At 57.4% G+C, this 12,281-nt stretch overlaps 1 long non-coding RNA gene across 1 annotated transcript; it reads right to left on the bottom strand.

Annotated features, from left to right (window-relative positions):
* Positions 1–330: 330 nt before the first annotated feature.
* On the bottom strand, positions 331–12,241 carry LOC142257810 (uncharacterized). The gene is made up of 2 exons (XR_012727656.1): positions 12,082–12,241; positions 331–954 (listed from the first exon to the last, which is right to left on the bottom strand). It is a non-coding gene; the product is annotated as an uncharacterized LOC142257810 (long non-coding RNA).
* Positions 12,242–12,281: the final 40 nt, after the last annotated feature.

Consider the following 12,281-nt stretch of genomic DNA (forward strand, 5'->3'; position numbering starts at 1 on the left):
AAAAAAACAAAAAAAAAAAACGTTTCGCCCCATATGACCGGAATCAGGCGGTGTGAGCCTCATGGAGTTATGTTGCCACCAAAGGAGGGAAACACTGTGAAACATGACTGGGGTCTAATAAATGGGGGGCGTGAGAGAGGATCAGGGGGCTGCTAAAGACAGAAAATAAATTGTCAGCGAGATCTGATCAGTTTACTGTGGGTCTACGTGTGAGGACTGAGATGTTTTGGAAACTACCTACAACACTGTGACCGCAGCCCGACCGGCAGTGACTGCTCACTAATGTCACTCCGAGCTTTATCATTATAGAAATGAACATTCAGCCCAAACTTCTAGAACAGTTTTATTAAAATAAGTATATCAATTTAAAAAAAAAAAAAAAAAGGAGAAATATATTTATACAGTTTTATTTTTATAGAGAACATTTATTCCCTGCTGTACATGGGAACGGGTAACACACAAAATACAGATATAAATTACAGTGAATAAACCAATCCTCACAGACGGGTACAAAGGGGAGCGGACCCCTGCCCTCGGGGGCTTACAGTCTACAGGGTAAAGGGGAGGAGACAGAAGTACAAATACATAACACTGACAGACGGGTACAGAGGGGAGCGGACCCTGTCCTCAGGGGCTCACAGTCTACAGGGTAATTAGAGAGGGGGAGACAGTAGGTCGGGGATACAAATATACACTAACAATCAACTTTACAAATTAATACGTAGAATAAAGCCATGTTGGACATTGGCAACAATGAAAGAAAAAAAATCTTTTGTATCCGAGTCCCGTGCGTTTTAGGTGTAAAAATTGTATTTCTCCATTTACCATAAAAATCCTCTTGTTGAATACATTGGAGGACACAGGAGGTGTGATGTGCATTAGACCACACTGTTCTCTCAGTCTCTAAGGTGGGACGACGGGGGGCAATTACACCCAGATGCCAGTAGTCACAAACTGTGTTAGAAAAACAAAGGGAGAAGATTAATAGCACACCTCCCACAAAGTGCAACACGGCCCCCTGCCCAGCACGAGCCCCCCACGTGCAGCCTCTCTCCCCCTGCAAGCTCGGCCCCCACGTGCAGCCTCTTTCCCCCTGCAAGCTCCACCCCCAACGTGCAGCCTCCCCCCCCCTCTCTCCCCCTGCAAGCTCCCCCCCCCCCCAACGTGCAGCCCCTCTCCCCCTGCAATCTCCCCCCCCCCAACGTGCAGCCCCTCTCCCCCTGCAATCTCCCCCCCCCCAACGTGCAGCCCCTCTCCCCCTGCAATCTCCCCCCCCCCAACGTGCAGCCCCTCTCCCCCTGCAATCTCCCCCCCCCACACGTGCAGCCCCTCTCCCCCTGCAATCTCCCCCCCCAACGTGCAGCCCCTCTCCCCCTGCAATCTCCCCCCCCCCAACGTGCAGCCCCTCTCCCCCTGCAATCTCCCCCCCCCAACGTGCAGCCCCTCTCCCCCTGCAATCTCCCCCCCCAACGTGCAGCCCCTCTCCCCCTGCAATCTCCCCCCCCCCAACGTGCAGCCTCTCCCCCTGCAATCTCCCCCCCCAACGTGCAGCCTCTCTCCCCCCTGCAATCTCCCCCCCCCCCCCAACATGCAGCCTCTCTCCCCCTGCAAGCTCCCCTTCCAACGTGCAGCCTCTCTCCCCCTGCAAGCTCCCCCCCAACGTGCAGCCTCTCTCCTCCTGCATCCCCCCCCCCAACGTGCAGCCTCTCTCCTCCTGCATCCCCCCCCCCCAACGTGCAGCCTCTCTCCTCCTGCATCCCCCCCCCCCCCCAACGTGCAGCCTCTCTCCCCCTGCAAGCTCCCCCCCCAACGTGCAGCCTCTTTCCCCCTGCAAGCCCCCCCCCCCCCCAACGTGCAGCCTCTTTCCCCCTGCAAGCTCCCCCCCAACGTGCAGCCTCTTTCCCCCTGCAAGCTCCCCCCCCAACGTGCAGCCTCTTTCCCCCTGCAAGCTCCCCCCCCCCCCAACGTGCAGCCTCTCTCCTCCTGCATCCCCCCCCCCAACGTGCAGCCTCTCTCCTCCTGCATCCCCCCCCCAACGTGCAGCCTCTCTCCTCCTGCATCCCCCCCCCCCCAACGTGCAGCCTCTCTCCCCCTGCAAGCTCCCCCCCTCCCAACGTGCAGCCTCTCTCCCTGCGAGCCCCACCCAACACACACGGCCCCCCCACACACACACACACGGCCCCCCACACACACACGCACACACACACACACGGCCCCCCCCACACACACACACACACACACACAGGCCCCCACACACACACGGCCCCCACACACACACACACACGGCCCCCACACACACACGGCCCCCACACACACACGGCCCCCACACACACACACACACACACACACACACACACACACGGCCCCCACACACACACACACACACACACACACACGGCCCCCCACACACACACACACACGGCCCCCACACACACACACACACGGCCCCCACACACACACACACACACACACACACGGCCCCCACACACACACACACACACACACACGGCCCCCACACACACACACACACGGCCCCCACACACACACACACACACACACACACGGCCCCCACACACACACACGGCCCCCACACACGGCCCACACACACACACGGCCCCCACACACACACACGGCCCCCACACACACACACGGCCCCCACACACACACACACACACGGCCCACACACACACACACACACACGGCCCACACACACACACACACACGGCCCCCACACACACACACGGCCCCCACACACACGGCCCCCCCACACACACACACGGCCCCCACACACACACACACGGCCCCCACACACACGGCCCCCACACACACACACACACACACGGCCCCCACACACACGGCCCCCACACACACACACACGGCCCCCACACACACGGCCCCCACACACACACGGCCCCCACACACACGGCCCCCACACACACACACACACGGCCCCCCACACACACACGGCCCCCACACACACACACACACACGGCCCCCACACACACACACACACGGCCCCCCCACACACACACACACACACACACACGGGCCCCCACACACACACACACACACACACACACACGGCCCCCACACACACACACACACACACACACACGGCCCCCACACACACACACACGGCCCACACACACACACACACGGCCCACACACACACACGGCCCACACACACACGGCCCACACACACACACACGGCCCACACACACACACGGCCCACACACACACACACACGGCCCACACACACACACACACGGCCCACACACACACACACACGGCCCACACACACACGGCCCACACACACACACACACACACGGCCCACACACACACACACGGCCCACACACACACACACGGCCCACACGCCCACACACACACACACGGCCCACACACACACACACACACACACACGGCCCACACACACACACGGCCCACACACACACACACACGGCCCACACACACACACACACGGCCCACACACACGGCCCACACACACGGCCCACACACACACACACACGGCCCACACACACACACACACGGCCCCACACACACACGGCCCACACACACGGCCCACACACACACACACGGCCCACACACACACACACGGCCCACACACACACACACACGGCCCACACACACACACACGGCCCACACACACACACACACGGCCCACACACACGGCCCACACACACACACACACGGCCCACACACACACACACACGGCCCACACACACACACGGCCCACACACACACACGGCCCACACACACACACACGGCCCCCACACACACACGGCCCCCACACACACACACACACACACACGGCCCCCACACACACACGGCGCCCACACACACACACGGCCCACACACACACACGGCCCACACACACACACACGGCCCACACACACACACACGGCCCACACACACACACACGGCCCACACACACACACACGGCCCACACACACACACGGCCCACACACACACACGGCCCACACACACACACACGGCCCACACACACACACGGCCCACACACACACACGGCCCACACACACACACACGGCCCACACACACACACACGGCCCACACACACACACACACACACGGCCCACACACACACACACACACACACACGGCCCACACACACGGCCCACACACACACACGGCCCACACACACACACGGCCCACACACACACACACACACGGCCCACACACACACGGCCCACACACACACGGCCCACACACACACACACGGCCCCACACACACACGGCCCACACACACACACACACGGCCCACACACACACACACGGCCCACACACACACACACACGGCCCACACACACACACACACACGGCCCACACACACACACACACGGCCCACACACACACACACACGGCCCACACACACACACACACGGCCCACACACACACACACACGGCCCACACACACACACACACGGCCCACACACACACACACACACGGCCCACACACACACGGCCCACACACACACACGGCCCACACACACACGGCCCACACACACACGGCCCACACACACACGGCCCACACACACACACACGGCCCACACACACACACGGCCCACACACACACACACACGGCCCCACACACACACACGGCCCACACACACACGGCCCCACACACACACACACACGGCCCACACACACAGGCACACACACACACACACACGGCCCACACACACACACACACACGGCCCCACACACACACACCACACACGGCCCACACACACACACACACGGCCCACACACACACACACACGGCCCACACACACACACACACGGCCCACACACACACACACGGCCCACACACACACACACGGCCCACACACACACACACACGGCCCACACACACACACACACGGCCCCACACACACACACACACACACGGCCCACACACACACACACACGGCCCACACACACACACACACGGCCCACACACACACACACACGGCCCACACACACACACGGCCCACACACACACACACGGCCCACACACACACACACGGCCCACACACACACACGGCCCACACACACACACACACGGCCCACACACACACACACGGCCCACACACACACACACACGGCCCACACACACACACGGCCCACACACACACACACGGCCCACACACACACACACGGCCCACACACACACACACACACACGGCCCACACACACACACACAACACGGCCCACACACACACACACACGGCCCACACACACACACACACGGCCCACACACACACACACACACACACGGCCCACACACACACGGCCCACACACACACACACACACACACGGCCCACACACACACACACACGGCCCACACACACGGCCCCACACACACACACACACGGCCCACACACACACACACGGCCCACACACACACACACACGGCCCACACACACACACACACGGCCCACACACACACACACGGCCCACACACACACACACGGCCCACACACACACACACGGCCCACACACACACACACACGGCCCACACACACACACGGCCCACACACACACACACACGGCCCACACACACACACACACGGCCCACACACACACACACACGGCCCACACACACACACACGGCCCACACACACACACACACGGCCCACACACACACACACACGGCCCACACACACACACACACGGCCCACACACACACACACGGCCCACACACACACACACGGCCCACACACACACACACGGCCCACACACACGGCCCACACACACACACACACGGCCCACACACACACACACACACCCCACACACACACACACGGCCCACACACACACACACGGCCCACACACACACACACGGCCCACACACACACACACGGCCCACACACACACACACGGCCCACACACACACACACGGCCCACACACACACACACGGCCCACACACACGGCCCACACACACGGCCCACCCACACACACACGGCCCACACACACACGGCCCACACACACACACACACGGCCCACACACACACACACGGCCCACACACACACACACGGCCCACACACACACACACGGCCCACACACACACACGGCCACACACACACACACACGGCCCACACACACACACGGCCCACACACACACACACCCCACACACACCCCACACACACACACACGGCCCACACACACACACACGGCCCACACACACACACACGGCCCACACACACGGCCCACACACACACACACACACACGGCCCACACACACACACACACCCCACACACACACACCCCACACACACACACACGGCCCACACACACACACACACGGCCCACACACACACACACGGCCCACACACACACACACACACGGCCCACACACACGCACACACACACGGCGCACACACACGGCGCGCACACACACACACGGCCCACACACACACACGGCCCACACACACACACGGCCCACACACACACACGGCCCACACACACAGGCCCCCCCCAGCACACACACACAGGGCCCCCCTTCGCCCCCTGCCCAGTGCGAGCCCCCACCAAATGTGCAGCGTCACCCCCTGCCCAGTGCCGGCCCCCCCTCACAACGTGCAGCGTCACCCCCCTGCCCAGTGCCGGCCCCCCCGTCACAACGTGCAGCGTCACCCCCTGCCCAGTGCCGGCCCCCCCCTCACAACGTGCAGCGTCACCCCCTGCCCAGTGCCGGCCCCCCCTCACAACGCGCAGCGTCACCCCCTGCCCAGTGCCGGCCCCCCCTCACAACGCGCAGCGTCACCCCCCTGCCCAGTGCCGGCCCCCCGTCACAACGCGCAGCGTCACCCCCTGCCCAGTGCCGGCCCCCCCGTCACAACGTGCAGCGTCACCCCCTGCCCAGTGCCGGCCCCCCCTCACAACGTGCAGCGTCACCCCCCTGCCCAGTGCCGGCCCCCCCTCACAACGTGCAGCGTCACCCCCCTGCCCAGTGCCGGCCCCCCCTCACAACGTGCAGCGTCACCCCCTGCCCAGTGCCGGCCCCCCCTCACAACGAGCAGCGTCACCCCCTGCCCAGTGCCGGCCCCCCCCTCACAACGTGCAGCGTCACCCCCTGCCCAGTGCCGGCCCCCCCTCACAACGTGCAGCGTCACCCCCTGCCCAGTGCCGGCCCCCCCCTCACAACGTGCAGCGTCACCCCCCTGCCCAGTGCCGGCCCCCCCTCACAACGTGCAGCGTCACCCCCCTGCCCAGTGCCGGCCCCCCCTCACAACGTGCAGCGTCACCCCCCTGCCCAGTGCCGGCCCCCCCTCACAACGTGCAGCGTCACCCCCTGCCCAGTGCCGGCCCCCCCTCACAACGTGCAGCGTCACCCCCCCGTCGGGGGGGCTCGCAGGGAGAGAGGCTGCCCGTCGGGGGGGCTCGCAGGGAGAGAGGCTGCCCGTCGGGGGGGGCTCGCAGGGAGAGAGGCTGCCCGTCGGGGGGGCTCGCAGGGAGAGAGGCTGCCCGTCGGGGGGGCTCGCAGGGAGAGAGGCTGCCCGTCGGGGGGGCTCGCAGGGAGAGAGGCTGCACGTCGGGGGGGCTCGCAGGGAGAGAGGCTGCACGTCGGGGGGGGGCTCGCAGGGAGAGAGGCTGCACGTCGGGGGGGGGGCTCGCAGGGAGAGAGGCTGCACGTCGGGGGGGGGCTCGCAGGGAGAGAGGCTGCACGTCTCCCCCCCTGGCCAGTGCGAGCCCCCCCAAACATGCAGCCTCACCCCCTGGCCAGTGCGAGCCCCCCCCAAACATGCAGCCTCACCCCCTGGCCAGTGCGAGCCCCCCCCAAACATGCAGCCTCACCCCCTGGCCAGTGCGAGCCCCCCCCCAAACATGCAGCGTCACCCCCCTGGCCAGTGCGAGCCCCCCCCAAACATGCAGCCTCACCCCCTGGCCAGTGCGAGCCCCCCCCAAACATGCAGCGTCACCCCCTGACCAGTGCGAGCCCCCCAAACATGCAGCGTCACCCCCCGGCCAGTGCGAGACCCCCCCCAAACGTGCAGCGTCGCCCCCCGGCTAGTGCGAGCCCCCCCCCAAACGTGCAGCGTCACCAACCCGGCCAGTGCCATCCCCCCAAACATGCAGCGTGGCCCCCCGGCCAGTGCCATCCCCCCAAACGTGCAGCCTCCCCCCCCCTGGCCAGTGCGAGCCCCCCAAACATGCAGCATCACCCCCTGGCAGGGCCGGCGTCAGCACCCGGCATACCCGGGCAAATGCCGGGGCCCTGGAGAGCCGGGGGGGCCCACTCGGCCTCGTCAGCTCTGGTGCACCTTGGCCGGGGCCCACTCTCCTTAGTTCTGCGGTCCCCGGGCCGAGTTTCGGGGACCGCAGTCCTTGGCAGGAATCTGCGGCGCCGTCTCTTTAAGGCGCGCAGACTTCCTGGTTTGAACTTCATCTGTGGGCGGAGCTACAGACCGGCATCCTGCTCAGTCCCACAGATGAGAGTTGCAGTGCCAGCCAGCGACCCCCAGCACAGCGTGTCCCTCCGGCGCTGTGTGGGCCCCCTCTCCACCGTGACCTGAGCGGTATGTGCCCTCCCCACCCCCCGATTTATGCCCCCCCCGGAGCCGCGCGTGTCTGTCGCTGTCTGTATGTAGCAGAGCTATGTGTGTATGTATATAGCAGAGCTATGTGTGCATGTATATAGCAGAGCTATGTGTGTATGTATATAGCAGAGCTATGTGTGTATGTATATAGCAGAGCTATGTGTGCATGTATATAGCAGAGCTAGGTGTGTATGTATATAGCAGAGCTATGTGTGTATGTATATAGCAGAGCTATGTGTGTATGTATATAGCAGAGCTATGTGTGTATGTATATAGCAGAGCTATGTGTGTATGTATATAGCAGAGCTATGTGTGTATGTATATAGCAGAGCTATGTGTGTATGTATATAGCAGAGCTATGTGTGTATGTATATAGCAGAGCTATGTGTGTATGTATATAGCAGAGCTAGGTGTGTATGTATATAGCAGAGCTAGGTGTGTATGTATATAGCAGAGCTATGTGTGTATGTATATAGCAGAGCTATGTGTGTATGTATATAGCAGAGCTATGTGTGTATGTATATAGCAGAGCTATGTGTGCATGTATATAGCAGAGCTAGGTGTGTATGTATATAGCAGAGCTATGTGTGTATGTATATAGCAGAGCTATGTGTGTATGTATATAGCAGAGCTATGTGTGTATGTATATAGCAGAGCTATGTGTGTATGTATATAGCAGAGCTAGGTGTGTATGTATATAGCAGAGCTATGTGTGCATGTATATAGCAGAGCTATGTGTGTATGTATATAGCAGAGCTATGTGTGTATGTATATAGCAGAGCTATGTGTGCATGTATATAGCAGAGCTATGTGTGCATGTATGTAGCAGAGCTATGTGTGTATGTATATAGCAGAGCTGTGTGCATGTATATAGCAGAGCTATGTGTGTATGTATATAGCAGAGCTATGTGTGTATGTATATAGCAGAGCTATGTGTGTATGTATATAGCAGAGCTATGTGTGTATGTATATAGCAGAGCTATGTGTGTATGTATATAGCAGAGCTATGTGTGCATGTATATAGCAGAGCTATGTGTGTATGTATATAGCAGAGCTATGTGTGTATGTATATAGCAGAGCTATGTGTGCATGTATATAGCAGAGCTATGTGTGCATGTATATAGCAGAGCTATGTGTGCATGTATATAGCAGAGCTATGTGTGCATGTATATAGCAGAGCTATGTGTGTATGTATATAGCAGAGCTATGTGTGTATGTATATAGCAGAGCTATGTGTGCATGTATATAGCAGAGCTATGTGTGCATGTATATAGCAGAGCTATGTGTGCATGTATATAGCAGAGCTATGTGTGCATGTATATAGCAGAGCTATGTGTGTATGTATATAGCAGAGCTATGTGTGTATGTATATAGCAGAGCTATGTGTGTATGTATATAGCAGAGCTATGTGTGTATGTATATAGCAGAGCTATGTGTGTATGTATATAGCAGAGCTATGTGTGTATGTATATAGCAGAGCTAGGTGTGTATGTATATAGCAGAGCTAGGTGTGTATGTATATAGCAGAGCTAGGTGTGTATGTATATAGCAGAGCTAGGTGTGTATGTATATAGCAGAGCTAGGTGTGTATGTATATAGCAGAGCTAGGTGTGTATGTATATAGCAGAGTTATGTGTGTATGTAGCAGAGCTATGTGTGCATGTATATAGCAGAGCTATGTGTGTATGTATATAGCAGAGCTATGTGTGTATGTATATAGCAGAGCTATGTGTGTATGTAGCAGAGCTATGTGTGCATGTATATAGCAGAGCTAGGTGTGTATGTATATAGCAGAGCTAGGTGTGTATGTATATAGCAGAGCTATGTGTGTATGTATATAGCAGAGCTATGTGTGTATGTATATAGCAGAGCTATGTGTGTATGTATATAGCAGAGCTATGTGTGTATGTATATAGCAGAGCTATGTGTGTATGTATATAGCAGAGCTATGTGTGTATGTATATAGCAGAGCTATGTGTGTATGTATATAGCAGAGCTATGTGTGTATGTATATAGCAGAGCTATGTGTGTATGTATATAGCAGAGCTATGTGTGTATGTATATAGCAGAGCTAGGTGTGTATGTATATAGCAGAGCTAGGTGTGTATGTATATAGCAGAGCTAGGTGTGTATGTATATAGCAGAGCTAGGTGTGTATGTATATAGCAGAGCTAGGTGTGTATGTATATAGCAGAGCTAGGTGTGTATGTATATAGCAGAGCTAGGTGTGTATGTATATAGCAGAGCTATGTGTGTATGTATGTAGCAGAGCTATGTGTGTATGTATGTAGCAGAGCTATGTGTGTATGTATGTAGCAGAGCTATGTGTGTATGTATGTAGCAGAGCTATGTGTGTATGTATGTAGCAGAGCTATGTGTGTATGTATGTAGCAGAGCTATGTGTGTATGTATGTAGCAGAGCTAGGTGTGTATGTATGTAGCAGAGCTAGGTGTGTATGTATGTAGCAGAGCTAGGTGTGTATGTATGTAGCAGAGCTAGGTGTGTATGTATGTAGCAGAGCTAGGTGTGTATGTATGTAGCAGAGCTAGGTGTGTATGTATGTAGCAGAGCTAGGTGTGCATGTATGTAGCAGAGCTATGTGTGCATGTATATAGCAGAGCTATGTGTGCATGTATATAGCAGAGCTATGTGTGCATGTATATAGCAGAGCTATGTGTGCATGTATATAGCAGAGCTATGTGTGCATGTATATAGCAGAGCTATGTGTGCATGTATATAGCAGAGCTATGTGTGCATGTATATAGCAGAGCTATGTGTGCATGTATATAGCAGAGCTATGTGTGCATGTATATAGCAGAGCTATGTGTGCATGTATATAGCAGAGCTATGTGTGCATGTATATAGCAGAGCTATGTGTGCATGTATATAGCAGAGCTATGTGTGCATGTATATAGCAGAGCTATGTGTGCATGTATATAGCAGAGCTATGTGTGCATGTATATAGCAGAGCTATGTGTGCATGTATATAGCAGAGCTATGTGTGCATGTATATAGCAGAGCTAGGTGTGCATGTATGTAGCAGAGCTATGTGTGCATGTATATAGCAGAGCTATGTGTGTATGTATGTGGCAGAGCTATGTGTGTATGTATGTGGCAGAGCTATGTGTGTATGTATGTAGCAGCGCTGTGTCTGTATGTATGTATCCAGCAGAGCTGTGTGTGTCTGTATGCATGTATGATGTGTATCTATGTATGTCAGTGTATATGACTGTATAGATGTGTCAGTTCTATATGTATTTTTGTGAGTTTGTCGTTAAATATGTATATGTATGTGTACGTATGTGTGTCTGCGTGTGGATGGGGCCCACTGGGACTCTTCCGCCCGGGGCCCACAAAAACCTGGAGCCGGCCCTGCCCCCTGGCCAGTGCGAGCCCCCCCCAAACGTGCAGCGTCACCCCCTGGCCAGTGCGAGTTACCCCCCCCCAAACATGCAGCGTTGCCCCCTGCGAGCCCCCAGAGCTATAACTAATGAGGAACCGCTGACTCTTCTCCACCTCAGGGTCAGGATCCATCCGCTCTGCACAGAGGAGCCGAGCACTGCAGCTTCCCGCCCACAGATCTGCAAGGCACTGAGAAAGCCCCGCCTTTTCCGGTGACATCATGATTTCATGAAATCACTCCTCCCACCTCAAAAAATCAACTCCGATCTAGCCTCTACCGAAGCAGCAGGGTAGAGGCTAGATCGGAGTTGATT

This window comes from Anomaloglossus baeobatrachus, chromosome 12 (assembly GCF_048569485.1).
Source record: "Anomaloglossus baeobatrachus isolate aAnoBae1 chromosome 12, aAnoBae1.hap1, whole genome shotgun sequence".
In the NCBI taxonomy this organism is placed as follows: domain Eukaryota; kingdom Metazoa; phylum Chordata; class Amphibia; order Anura; family Aromobatidae; genus Anomaloglossus; species Anomaloglossus baeobatrachus.